We start from the raw sequence: 13,450 nt of genomic DNA, 5'->3' as shown, positions 1-13,450 counted from the left end.
TTCCCCCCCAATATATACTGTTCTCCTCCCCTGTCCATAGAGCTTTTCCTTATAACAACATATTTTTTTAAAAAAAAAAGTAAAGAGGGAAAAATTTAGTTTGGCAAAATCACAAATTCATTAATCAAGTCTATAATTATTATAATACAGGATTCCACATCTATAGTCTGTAAACCTCTATAAAATGCAGAGGGAAGTTGATTTTCAGATTTCTTAGGGCCAAGATTGGATATTATAACAATACAAATTTCTCTTTTGTTATTTAAAAAAAAAAACATTATTGTAATCATTTTATACCTTTCTTGGTACTTTTTACTTCACCCTAAACCAATTCATGGTATTTTTAAATGAATAGATAATTTAAAAATTAAGTAATAAAACATTTTAAATTTATAATAATGGTTAAATTCATTAGATAAGATTACAAAGGAATTTAATTATATTGAAATAGAATTATCTACATATTTTTAAAAATTATGTTCACTGATTCTCAATTTAGAATTTTCTGCATTAGAGGGTATTATAAATGCTCTTATTTAATCATGATTTTATACTGATAGAGTCAAACAGGGTTCTTCATTGAAATTCATAATTATTCAAAATATATCATCCTGAAAATTAAAACAGGAAAAACTAAGTGGATGAAAAATATATCTATTGTCTATTGTACATACTCTAGCATATAGCTAGTTTTTGGTTTATCATGCTGATATCATATACTGATAAATCAATGCAAGAAACTAGCAATTCAATTATATGCTAAAGTGTGGACAATAGATATTTTCATGTATGTATATACATGTACATATGTATTTTTATATATATATATATATATATATATATATATATATATGAAAGACAGTACATATAGACAATGAGTTGGATCCAAAATTGAATACGAATAAGATAACTAGCTGGGTGATTTTTTAGAAAATTCACACATTTGGTCGTTGTTCTTCCTATCTGTAGACATATGCAAATATTGTATCTAGTGCGAATGGAGTAGTAAATAAGTGCATTTCTCAGTTTATAAATGTCCTTTAGTTCTATTCACCATCCATTTATATTTGAAGAAAAATATCAATACTTACCCAGTACCTGTCAGAGTACTCTGCACGTAGGGTATGATTAATAATTATTGAATGAATAATATTGTAATGGAGTTACAGAATGCTAATATCTTCAGGGCTAGAAAATACCTTGGAGATTATGTGGTTAAAATTTTATTTGAAGCATGAATTCTTTTTATAACATCCTGGAGAAGGAGTCTTCTAATTTCTTGAGTAGTTCATATAACAGAAAATGACTACCTTACAAGGCATCCCATTCCAATACTAGATAATTCTGATTGTTAGAAAGTCCTTTATTACACTGAAACAAAAACCCATCTACCAATAAGTTCTACACATTAGCCCTAACCCTGTCTTTTGGAGCTACACACAATATATGTAGTTAGTTGTTCCTATGACTGCCCTTTAGCTATTTATAGAGAGTGGTCATATTGCTCTTCAGTTTTCTCCTCCCAAATCTAAATTACTGAGTTCTTTTTGGACCAATTATCATATCATATGATTTGCATTATCCTCTTCCAACTGGTCCCCATTTATTGAACCCACTTAGTTCATTTTACTTGAGAAATAAATAACACAATATTTAGCTGAGAATATAAAGATGAGTTTACAAATTTTCTTCTTTTGCTGGAAAACAGAAGAAAAAAATTCAGACATGTGCCATGGAGACAGTGAAACTATAGCATTATCATTGGATATGAGAGATAACGTGTATATAATCAACATATAATATTAACGAGAACAAATATTCTTGCATTCAACTGGCTCCATCATATGGGGCAAGTTATTGTGAAAGTCATTTTTTAGCAGCTCGACCATGCTCATTAGGGTTGAGGTGTGCACAGGGGCACTTCTTTCTTTATAAGGTTGTCTTAATGGCTCACTTCATCCAGTTAATTGCGAAGTGTTTTACATGTGTTAACTATAGTTGGCATTACTAGAATAGACTCGAGAGACCATTAGTGATTCTACAGAGTTGTTTGGGAAAGAAAACATGCAGGAGGCTTTGCACCTCTGTTTTTTTTAAGATGTGCTTTCTTTTATCCAACTCACCAAGATTTCTCTTGGGAGACATAGCACTTTGAATGTGGATTTTTCAGTCTCTCTTTACAGACTGTCAAAGTTACTTATCCAGAAGACAGAGCTGTTTGGGTCAGTTACACAGATCATTATCTGTCTGTCTTTCCTGTCCCTATATTATTTATAAAAGTGAATGATTTTCTCCCCGATTAATTTGTTCTGTATAATAAATTCAGATCCTTCTCTTTGGATAAAATTTTTCAGTTTTCTCATCTATTTTTGAACATTCTGATATCAGTTCTAAGAAAATTACTGAGATTCACCTATTTCATTTTATATCTTTATATACCAACCTCAAAATTTTTTTGATATATTCTGATTTAATTATTTACAGGTATGTATCTCCATTCCTTTTTTAACTTTACAACTCACAAAAACATAACCAAATCCCAGATCTCTCTTCTGAGTGATATTTGTATGCTCACAAATAATGCTCTATAGTAGTCTAAAAAATCTAGATTTGGGGACCTCTTTAAGATCTACAAAATTCTACATGTGCCCCTTCATCCTCCCCAACAAACTGTTCCATTTATGTCTGTATTCTTCTATTCCAGAAACTTTCCATGCAAGCCCAGTGATTTGGAGGAGAGCAATAAATCTCTAATTTGGGGATTATCTCTGAGTTATCAAAGATGGGGAACCAATCAGACAAGCCTGTTCAAAAACCCAAATAAACTCAGAGGAATGTTGGGAATTTGGTGTGACCTGGATATCCCCAAGTCCAGAGGGGAACTTCTAATGGGACAATCATTGATACCCCATTTTTCTATAACTATGGCCTATGGGTCAGATCTTCGGATTCCTACTGATTTCCAGTAAGATCCTTTACCATAAATCCTTCTTTTCCCTATTTCTTCATGTCTTAGCCTCTGGATAGCTCTCAAGTTAGTCTTTATGCTTTCTTTTAAGTAAGTTAAAATGCACACACAATAAAGGTCTATTGCTTTTACCATTATTGGCCTGTCTTAGTCTTTAGTGAAAACCTTTAAGTACCAAAGCAGCTGCAATGGACTGAGACAAATTGCTTCTTTACCAATTTCCTCTTTGTGGAAACAAGTAAAATAATTTGGGAGAACAATAACGTTTCTTTAGGTTAAAATCATTCATATTTCTTATATAAATGGTCCCAGGTCAGAGAGCACACACTGTTGTCTCCAATTCTGAGGTGTCTTCCCTTCTCTCAGCTGGAATTGTAGATAAGTTCACAATATTTAATAAGTCTTTTCTGTAACATCTAAGGAACATGGGAGGAAAAGGTATTTAATAATTTGGAAACATGCAAGCACCCTCACACATTGTTTTTTGTTACCGATAATATGAAGAAATGAGAAAATCAAGCAGAAAAGACCAGAGTAATTCAGATTTGTAGAATATTTGGTAGAAAACAGTAAAGTTTTATATATAGGCAGATCTAACTGAATCCCTACCTAATCAATCTATTCCCTTTTATGGGAAAGAGATTTCAAAGGATCATAGATTTAAAACTGTCATCTTAGTCTAACATATAACTATCATCTATTCCAACAATCTTATTAGATGAGGAAATTTAGGCTCAAAGCAACCATGTGACTTGCTCAAAATTACACAGAAATTAAGTAGTTCTCTGACTCCAAATGCAGTGATCTTTGTATCATGAGAGAAAATAGATTATAGTCCCCCAAGTCAGGCTTAGACAGTATGGTATAGTGGAAAGAAAATGAATTTTGAATTTTAAGACTTGGAGGTAATGTCATTTCTATAACTTACTACCTCAGTAAATATGGGAAAGTCATTCTCTGGGCTTCAGTGCATACCAATATAATATCATTAATATACTGGAATATAGTACAACATAAAATATATAATTACACAAATGGAGAGAGAACGAAAGAGAGATGTAGGGATGGTAAAGGATTTGAGCAGGTCTTTTTTTGATGAAGAAATCAAAATTACATATAGTTATATGAAAAAATGTTTTAAATCTTTCTTGATTAGAGAAAGATTAAAACAACTTTGAGATATCATCACACTTAACAAATTGGCTAAAATGATAGAAATGGAAAATGAAAAATGTTGGAGGGGATATGAAAAATCAAGACATTAATACACTGTTGGTGGAACTGTGATGTGATCCAACCATTTGGGAGAGCAATCTGGAATTATACCCAGAGTTATAAAACCATGTATATCCTTTGGCCCAGAATAGATCATTTCTAAAGTTTCTTTCAGGTCTAAATTTTGTGAAGTCTAATTATTGCATTTCCTGATGAGGCAGCAGTGTAGTGGAAAGCACATAGGGATCCTTATCGTGACTTCAAGTCTTACTTCTTCCACTTTCTGTGACCTTGGACAATAGCAACAAATATATTTAAGGGGAAAAATGTGGAAGTGGGGAAGGTGGAAATCAGCATGGTATTTTGAAGAGCATGCTACCTAGCTCAAAGAGTTGGCTCAGACACTCACTAGGTTTGTATTGTTGTTTATTTGTTTCAAACACACCTGCCTCTGTGACCTTATTTAGGGTTTTCTTGTCAGAGACACTGGAATGGTGCGACATGTTCTTCTCTAGCTTGCTTTACAGGTGAGGAAACTGAGGCAAACCAGAGTTAAATGACTTGTCCAGGATCACATATCTAGGAAGTGTCTGAACTCTGGAAAAGGAGTCTTCCTGACTCCAGGTCCAGCACTATATCCACTGCGACCCTGGCTGTCCTCACTACTTAGGTATCAATGGTCAAATCACATATAGGTTTCTGTTTTCTCCTTTGTAAAATAGGGATAATAAACCTTGCTCTGCATATCTCAGAGGGTTCTTCTAAAGAAAACACTACATAAATGTGAATTATTATCATTGATAGCTCTCTGGTGCATAAGAAATCCCCTGTCTAGACACTGCTGGAAATGTCAAGCCTCAGGGAGCTTATGATCTGCTTAGTGAGATATGATACAAAGTTAAATGACAGAGAAAAATAACTGAAAAGCAGCTCATGGAACAATTGAAAGGCCTCAGATGAAAATTAGGCCATAGTTAATTATAAATTGAATTGTTTATAACCATAGAGCATTGGTATAAGATCCAAAGTAGAGAAAGACCAGGCATATCACACTGCAGGGATCTGACAAGACTTCATGGGATTTCACATGAAGTATGGTAGGACTGACAAATGTAGAGAGAAGGGGATTTCAGGCATAAAGAGGAGTATGAGAAAAATAATGGATGGGGAAAAGCATCAGGCATGCATGGGAAATGGTGAATAAATTTGTTTGGCTGGAGTAGAGTCTTTATATAGAGCAGATCTCTTTGCCTCTTAGGATCATAAGTTTATCATTTCTAAAAAAGAAAAAAAAGGAAATTACTCTAAAATAAAATATTAAAAATGGAGAACTGGAAGGGACTTAGAGACGATCTTATATAGTCCTCTAATTTTGTAACTGGCTAAATTTAGGCTGAGAGAAACAAGGACTTTACCCCAAGGTCACAGTGATTTGTAGAAAAAAAATATAGGACCCCCATCTCCAGGGTCCTTTCTGTTATATCTTAAGGTATAAGTGCTGCTTCTCTACTTCAGAAAGGAATTTAGTTGTGATGAAATACATCCCCTTCCCAAGTGTTATCTTGAGGAAAGCTCCCTGGAGAAGGTTCCTGAGGTAGGAGGAGAGGCTGTGGAGAGGGCAAAGGGGTGCCCAACCCAGCTCCTGTGCAGAAGAACACGAAGGAATTTTATTTCCTTTTGCCCGAGTGGCAGGAAACAGTCAGATATTAGCATATACCTTGGTAAGGAGGGGAATCAGTGAAGATGTGATTCTCCGATTCATCAGTCATATAGCTTTACAGAGATTTAATAGAGGTAGAAAGAGATTTAGCATTAAACATCTGACTCCCCAGCCACTCTAATTACCAGACTGAGTGAACTGAGTGTAGGGAAGGATTGAAAGTAGGATGCCATATTCCTGAGGGAATGAGGAGGGCAGGAAAGTACATATCAGGGGTGCACTATGGGGTCAGGTGGTATTGTAGAGAAACAGTGAAATAGTGGGGAAAGGCTCCTTAAAGTCAGAGAGACTAGGGTGTAGAGCCCAGATTTGTATCAGTAATTGTTCATTAGGGAAGCATGGGAAACCATTTTCTTTGTCTGACCTTCACCTTTTTTTTTAATCTGTGAAATGAAAATCATACTATTTATTTCACAGAGTTGCTGTTAGAAAAACATTTTGTGAATCTTAAAAAAATATAGGTAATGAGTTATTATAAAATGCCTCTTCTTTTGGGGATGGAAACTATGTATGATGTTTAATGTCTTTCATTTTTTAACTAAGGAATAATACCCAATGTAGTTTCTTCTACCCCAACTTTCTAACTCTTCTTTCTTTTTATTTTGTTCTATTATTGTTGTATAAACAAAATATTGTTTATTCTTGTTATTTTGTTTGTTTTATTTTTATTTATCTTTCTATCCCAGTCTTTTCCTTCCCTTTCCCCCTCTAATTATCTTTTCAGTCACACATCCTCTTCCCCTGTATTTTCCCCTGATTACTTCTCTGAACATTTATTCTTCCTTTCCTCTCTTCTCCTTATAGATTCCCTCCAAATCAAAATATTTTCCATTGGTTCAGTCTTTATATCCCAGACTTCCATTACCACCCAAATTCTTCTCACCCAACATTTATTTGTGGTAAAACACCGTTAAAGAGTTGGGGAGACAAAGCTAGAAACCAAAATGCCTTCTGCCCTCATGGAGCTTATATCCTACTTGCATGCTAATCTTTTCCTACTGTGGATCCAGAGTTAAAACAATGCATTTTGGGCCTACTATACAAACTGAGGAAATTTTGCCCTATATGAGTTCTTGTTCACTATGAGCTCTAAAACTTAACTGCAATGCATGCAACGCGCCTTGTTACCACAAATAATGATGAGCCATGGACAGTGAAATTTTCTAACACAAAAAGATGCTCTCTCATAATAAATCAAATTTAAAGCATCCCTCTTTGATCTCTCCTACATGTTGAATGGGCAGTAGCTGCCTTTTGTGCCAATCTCTAATCCCACTGTTCTGGGAGCTGAACAAGATGAGGAGCTAGAGTCTAGTGCCATCTGTGTTGCTGTTTCCTTGGAAAGTAACATAACATGGCATTAAGAGCTAAATTATAGAAGGATTGGGCCAACTACACAGGAAAAAATGCATAAAAACCCAGATTCACCTATAAGAAGCTGAGGGCAGCAAATTGAAGAAAGTTCTTGTGGAATTCAGACTCGTATTTTTATAGCAATATTGAATTCTACCACTTAATGACAACCTGCATCTCTTCTTCATTCCTCACATATACTTAAAAAAAAAAGTCTTGGCACTCTTCTGATCAGTCTACTTCTAGCCCCTCAGCTCAGCATAAAGTTTCAGAATCTCACATTTGGAAGAGACCTCAGGTATCATTTAATTCTGAACCTACCTGACTAAGTATGCTCTCTACATCCCTGACAAGTGATCATATAGCTTCAACTTTAAAAGCTCCAGCATTAGGGAGCTCACTCCTGACTGAGGTTAATGCATTCCACTTTTGGAAGGTTCTAATTCTTAAAAAGTTTTAATTCTGACTTGCTGACATTTTCACCCTTTCTTCCCAGTTCACCCAATTTCCAAGCAGAAGCTGAATTATGCTTCTACATGACAGTCCTTTGCATCTTTGAAGACAGCTATCACATCAAACCCTTGTCTTCTCCAAATTAAACATCCCCAGATTTTTCAGCCAAATATTATATTACTGACCACTTGTTTGGGATATTGCAAAGATTAGCCTAAAGGCTAATGCTTTAAACTTCTTCCTCAGTAGAGAACTTCCATTATGGCAGATTTTTTACAATGCTGGGGCTTTGTTTACTGTAGATAACAAGTAGGTTTAGATCATTCCCAGTGCATGATGGTAATGGAGAAGAGAAGTAGGTTAGGGAAGGGGAGAGCATAATTGGTTTTTGAACCTGGGACACAGATTAAAGAAAGAAAGCAGAAGACTACTTTTTCCAGCCATTTTTGTACTTTTAAGACAAAATTCCCAAAAGAAAACACTTCTTTTCAAACAAAATATACCCTCCTTTTGAAAACATCATTCTTCACTTTCCAAAAGTTCTACTTATAGATGGTGTAGCTCCTCCCACTTCTCCAGTGAAGAAGGATATTATATATATATATATATATATATATATATATATATATATATATAGTATTTCTACTTTCCTCAAGTTGCAGTTTGCTATTGGTTTTCTCAAGCCAGTCAGCAACCTAATTATAGGAAAAGTACATTCTTGCTCTAGACCATTGATACTACCCAAAGCCAGCTTAAAGTTTTAAGAATAATGCATTATTTCTCCATGTAACTTTATAATCTCATGTCCCACCATGTTCTGCTACCTCTGATTTCCTTGAGTTTAATTCTGTGACTTGCCTCTCTGAATCACAATCTTATAAAAAAGAAACTTTGGAGATTCATTGTATCATGGTATTTATTTTAAAGGCCTCAAAAGCAGATTTCAGGGGCAAGGGACATTGAAATGTTCCTCGTTTCCTTCTCTCCCCTTCCTTTTTCTCTTTTCTTTCCCCTGCTTTCTTTCTCCTCCCTTTTTTTCTCCCTCTCTCCTTCCTTTCCCTTTCCCCCCTTCCTCCACAGTTTTAATATAGATAAGATAGCTGGAATGGGGGAGGTAAAAAGTGTTTGTTATCCTCATACTGATCAGATCACACCTGGAGACTCTTCAGTTCTCTGTGAGATGTTTCTGGAAAGATGCCCTGGAAGTGGAATATGTCCAGTATTCCTCAATGAAAAACAACTAGAATGATGAGGACTTGATGGCACTAGGGATATTTAATTGAAAAAAAAGAGAAATTCAATTGAACAATCATCTTGTAAGGATCTATTCTGTGCTAGATACTTTGCTGGATACAAAGACAAAATGAAAACCCATTTTTGTCATCAAGGAGCTTAGATTTGATTGGGGACCTAGTGGTCATCACGGGATATTTGAAGAGTTGTCTCATGAAAATATTAGACTTGTTCTCCTTGGCCTCAAAGGGGAGAACTGGAAGATATAAGTGGAAGTTAAATAAAGGAAAATTTGGTTTAGAATAGGGAGAAGCTTTCTAAGAATTAGGATTATCCCAAAATGGAATTAACCCTTAGGGAGTTAGTTTGTCTGTTCTTTCTCACTTCAAGTGTTCAATGAGACACTGATTACTTGTTAGGAATATTGTAGAGTAGATTTCTGTGGCTACCCTGAAATTTTTCTGTTTTTGAAGTCCTTTATTCACCTCATAAATGGCCTGGCCTATCAAATATCTTTTTCATAATTTTTATTATACCATTTTATTCTTTCATCTAATCAAATGGAACTAATTGCCATTCAATAATGACACTTTAGCTTTCTCTTCAAAGCCAATTTGTTTCATCTTCATAGAGTAGCTTATCCAACTATCTTCATCAATCAATACAAACATATATTAATTAAGCTCTTCATAAATCAACCAACAAGTATGTATTAAGCAATTGCTATGAATTGGGCATTGCATTATGCATTGGAATTACCAAGACAAAAGTCTCAACCTTCTTCTATCCTACTGGAGGAGGAAAGCATGTACATATATAAATATATGCAGGATTAATCAGAGTTTACAAGCTCAGAGAGCCAGTTAGAGGCCATCTAATCCAAACCTTTCAATTTACACATAAAAAACTGAGGCCCAAAGCCACCCTGGAAGTAAGCATCAAAAGTGTATTTTGAATCCAGTTTATCTGACTTAAGAATCTGTGTTCCTTCCATTATACCACACTATCTTATGAACAGGCAGAAGGTGATTGGGGTAGGAAATGTTCTCACATAGAAGGTGGTACTTGAGTTGAAGTCAGGAATTCTGAGAAGCAGAAATGAGGGAAGTAGGTCCTCCAAGCATGGGGGTGGATTGGATTGAGGGGTATCCAAAGCAAAGGCAGAGATATGAGATAGAGTGTTGTGTAAGAACAAAAATGAGATTAGTTTGACTGTCTTATAAAGTATGTGAGGAAAAATCACAGCTAATAAGGTTAGGAAGATGAGTTGGCTGAGATTATAAAAAGTTTTGAATGCCAAACAAATGAGTCCATATTGGATCATAGAGGCAATAAGAATCCCCTAGAGTTTATTAAATAGTGGGTGATATGTTTAGACTTAGGAAAATCACATTGGCAGGTCAGTGGGAGATGTATTTAAGTAAGGAAAAATGAGACAGGGATACCCATTATACTTTTGACTACTAATGTAAGAGTAAAAAGGAGAGTTGATTAAAGTTTGTACTTGATGACTAAAGAGAAATGAGTGAAAGTAATAGATATTGTGGAGAGAGGAACTATAAGGTAGGATGAATTTCTGTACTAGATATAAGATCTCTGAGGATAAGGATCATATATTTGCAATAGATTCTATGATCATGATTTCCTCTTCAACTCTATTCAGCCTCCACACTAGTCAAGACCTTATTACCTCTTCTTTAGAGATATTGCAATATCCATCCATTGGTCTCCCTGAATTAATAATTCAGGGAGAGGGACAAGAACCTGTGATTTAATTGGTAAAGGGAGTTTCTCACCAGAACTCCCTCTAGCAATGATGATCATCAATTTCTCTGAAATATATAATCTTACCTGTCTAAAATACTGAGAGGTTAAGGGGCAGCAAAAATATGTATTAGTTAGAACTTAAGCCTGTCTTCTTGACTTTGAGACTTGTTTTCTATTCACTACTCCATGTTGCTCCTAAATGTCTAAATGATTTTCTCAGATCGCTTTCCTCATAATAACTCTGTGGTAGAGATAATACAAACATCATAACTATTTTAATGATAACTAACCTAAGGATCAGAGAGATATATGAATTTTCCTAATGCCACATAGTACTATGCTATCACTCTATTTAAATGAAACAATTTAAAAAATGCTTTCAAATATCTTTCCTCTTAATAACTCTGTGCTATTTGCTATATTACATTCTGTCACAGAGTAAATCCTTATTGTGTTCAATGAATGAATGAACTGAAATTGAAATTTGGTGACCCTAAGGCTGATCTATCTAATTCAGTATCATAGATTATAGATCAGGGGAACTTGCATCCATTATATAAGACAAATAATCATAGAGAGAATTGTATGTTTTTGGACTTGTATGTAAGAAGACCTGAATTCAGATCTCACTTCTAATTTTTACTTGCCATGTGACTATGAATAAGTTGCCCAACCTTTCAATTTAAAGTAAAGAAAATAATATTTATAAATTACTTAGCATATTTCCTGGTACATAGTAAGCACTTAATTTATGCTTATTTCCTTCTCTTCTGAGCTTCAGTTTTTTCATTCCTAAAATGGAAATAATAATATTTGTAGTAGCTATCTCATATGTTTGATTTGAGACTCAAATTATCTGTAATACATTTTACACTTTTAAAGCACTATAGAGACGTCACTTGAAATATGTTAGTGAAGCTGTTGATTGCTGACTTATAAAATATCTTTTGGGAAGTGCTGCAAATTGGAAGGAAAACTCAGTGCTGGGTCAAAGATGAGGGAAGGATCACCATAGCAGCACCTATTCCTATCTCAGGTCTAGCTCCCTACCAGAGTCATCAGTGGTGTGACCTAATTAAGGGAACTCTTTTATACATATGATGAAGGTAAGTCAGCCTGACAGGAAGATAGGGCTCATTAGCCTTTCTTCCTTCCTCTTCCCACCTCTTTCCTCCTGTTAGTTCTTAGCTCATGTTCAGCTCAGTGTCTGAGTTCTCACCTACTGATTGGTTCTGGTTGACTTGATTTTCTAGTTGCCTGGAGTGTGAAGAGTCTCTATTTTAAGCCTCCCTCCCTCCTCTCTCTCTCTCTCTCTCTCTCTCTCTCTCTCTCTGTGTGTGTGTGTGTGTTCTGTCTGTCTATGGACAATGTAAATGAGAATGTTTTCAGAGAGTAAGAAAAGAGAAGTAACCCCTTTCTGCACATTTTGGAGCATCCTTAGGCTATAGCAGGTGTGAATTGCAAACCTGCTTTCCTCTGAGTTAGCCCCAGGCTTCCTCAGTACTACAGGGGGAGAGATATGGCATTCTAGATGTTTCTATGAAAAGAATTCATTCCCTGAACTCTAATCCAGTCCTCTCTCGCTGCTGCCCTGGCTCCCATATGAAGAGTGCCAAAATTAGTCAAAGGGCAGGTGTTTAGTGCAGCTGTCAGCTATATTGTAGATAGGCTACAGTTAGATCAAGGCAATAATGATGGAGACTAAGTGCTCCTGTATCATCTTGGTCTCTCTTGTCTCTATATTGTTGTTCTTTCCTTGTGCCTCTTATTTGAAATACTCTTTTTCATCTTTCTCCAATTTTTAAAATTCCTCCATTCTTTCTAGTACCCAATTCAGGTACCACCTCCTTCCTCTTCACTGAAGTTCCCTACCATCACTTCTCCCCTGCCTGAAAGTAATGCTCAAATTACTCCCCTCTGGCCCTATCACCCTCTGTGTGTCATATTTACATCACCAAGTTTCATTATTAAAGAACAAGATAGGTGAAAAATAAGTTGTTTCCATTTTAATCATTATTTTTTCACTCTCAATCTCAAAACTGAGCAGCAAGGAGCTACAGGAGCTACAGGGCAAACAGGAGCTGTCCAAGGTAGCAGTAAGTGCTATAGTTTTCATGGGGGTTATAGAGGACAGCAGCTGTATTCTGGGGTTCATAAGCAGCCACAGCTTGGTAGTCCAGGGAAGAGATGGATAGTTAAGTATATAACTCATTTCCAAGGCTGTCTGGAGAATCCAAATAAAGCCAGGAAGGCAGAGGAAAAGATTTCTGTTTGAGATGTGCACCATGACAAACAGAGATCTAGGGAGCTGGGCTGAGTTCCGGCACAGAAGTCCCAGCAGGCATCATCAATATAGGAAAAGTGAAAAGCATACGTGGTGGGTGAATTACATACTGATAGGTGCCCCTGGGGGTGAGCACCTTCTGAGGATTCACATGTTTTCCTCTTAGGCTGGCCTTGGAATGCAATGCTATCAGCCAACTAATCAAGCAAGATATGTTTATTGAGTATCCATCATGATGAAAAAAGGGCCCTAAGTGCTGTGGGAATTACAGACTTAAAAATTAGCACATACCCTCAAAGAACTCACAATTTAATTTGGAGAGATAAAGTAACCCCACCCAGTTAGTTTACTAAGAATATTAAAAAGATAGCTAGACATGGAAATAAGCATTTGAGTTGAAGTGCCAGCTATATCACCACCTCATTGTGTGACCTTGAAAAAGTCACTCAGTCTTATG

The 13,450-nt window shown here is 35.7% G+C and overlaps 1 protein-coding gene across 1 annotated transcript in view; it reads left to right on the top strand.

Annotated features, from left to right (window-relative positions):
* Positions 1 to 13,450, top strand: part of ASTN2 (astrotactin 2) — a 1,113,071-nt gene that overhangs the window by 506,373 nt on the left and 593,248 nt on the right. The window lies entirely within an intron of this gene.

Source organism: Sarcophilus harrisii, chromosome 2 (assembly GCF_902635505.1).
Source record: "Sarcophilus harrisii chromosome 2, mSarHar1.11, whole genome shotgun sequence".
NCBI lineage: Eukaryota > Metazoa > Chordata > Mammalia > Dasyuromorphia > Dasyuridae > Sarcophilus > Sarcophilus harrisii.
This window is presented reverse-complemented; position numbering and strand designations above follow the sequence as displayed.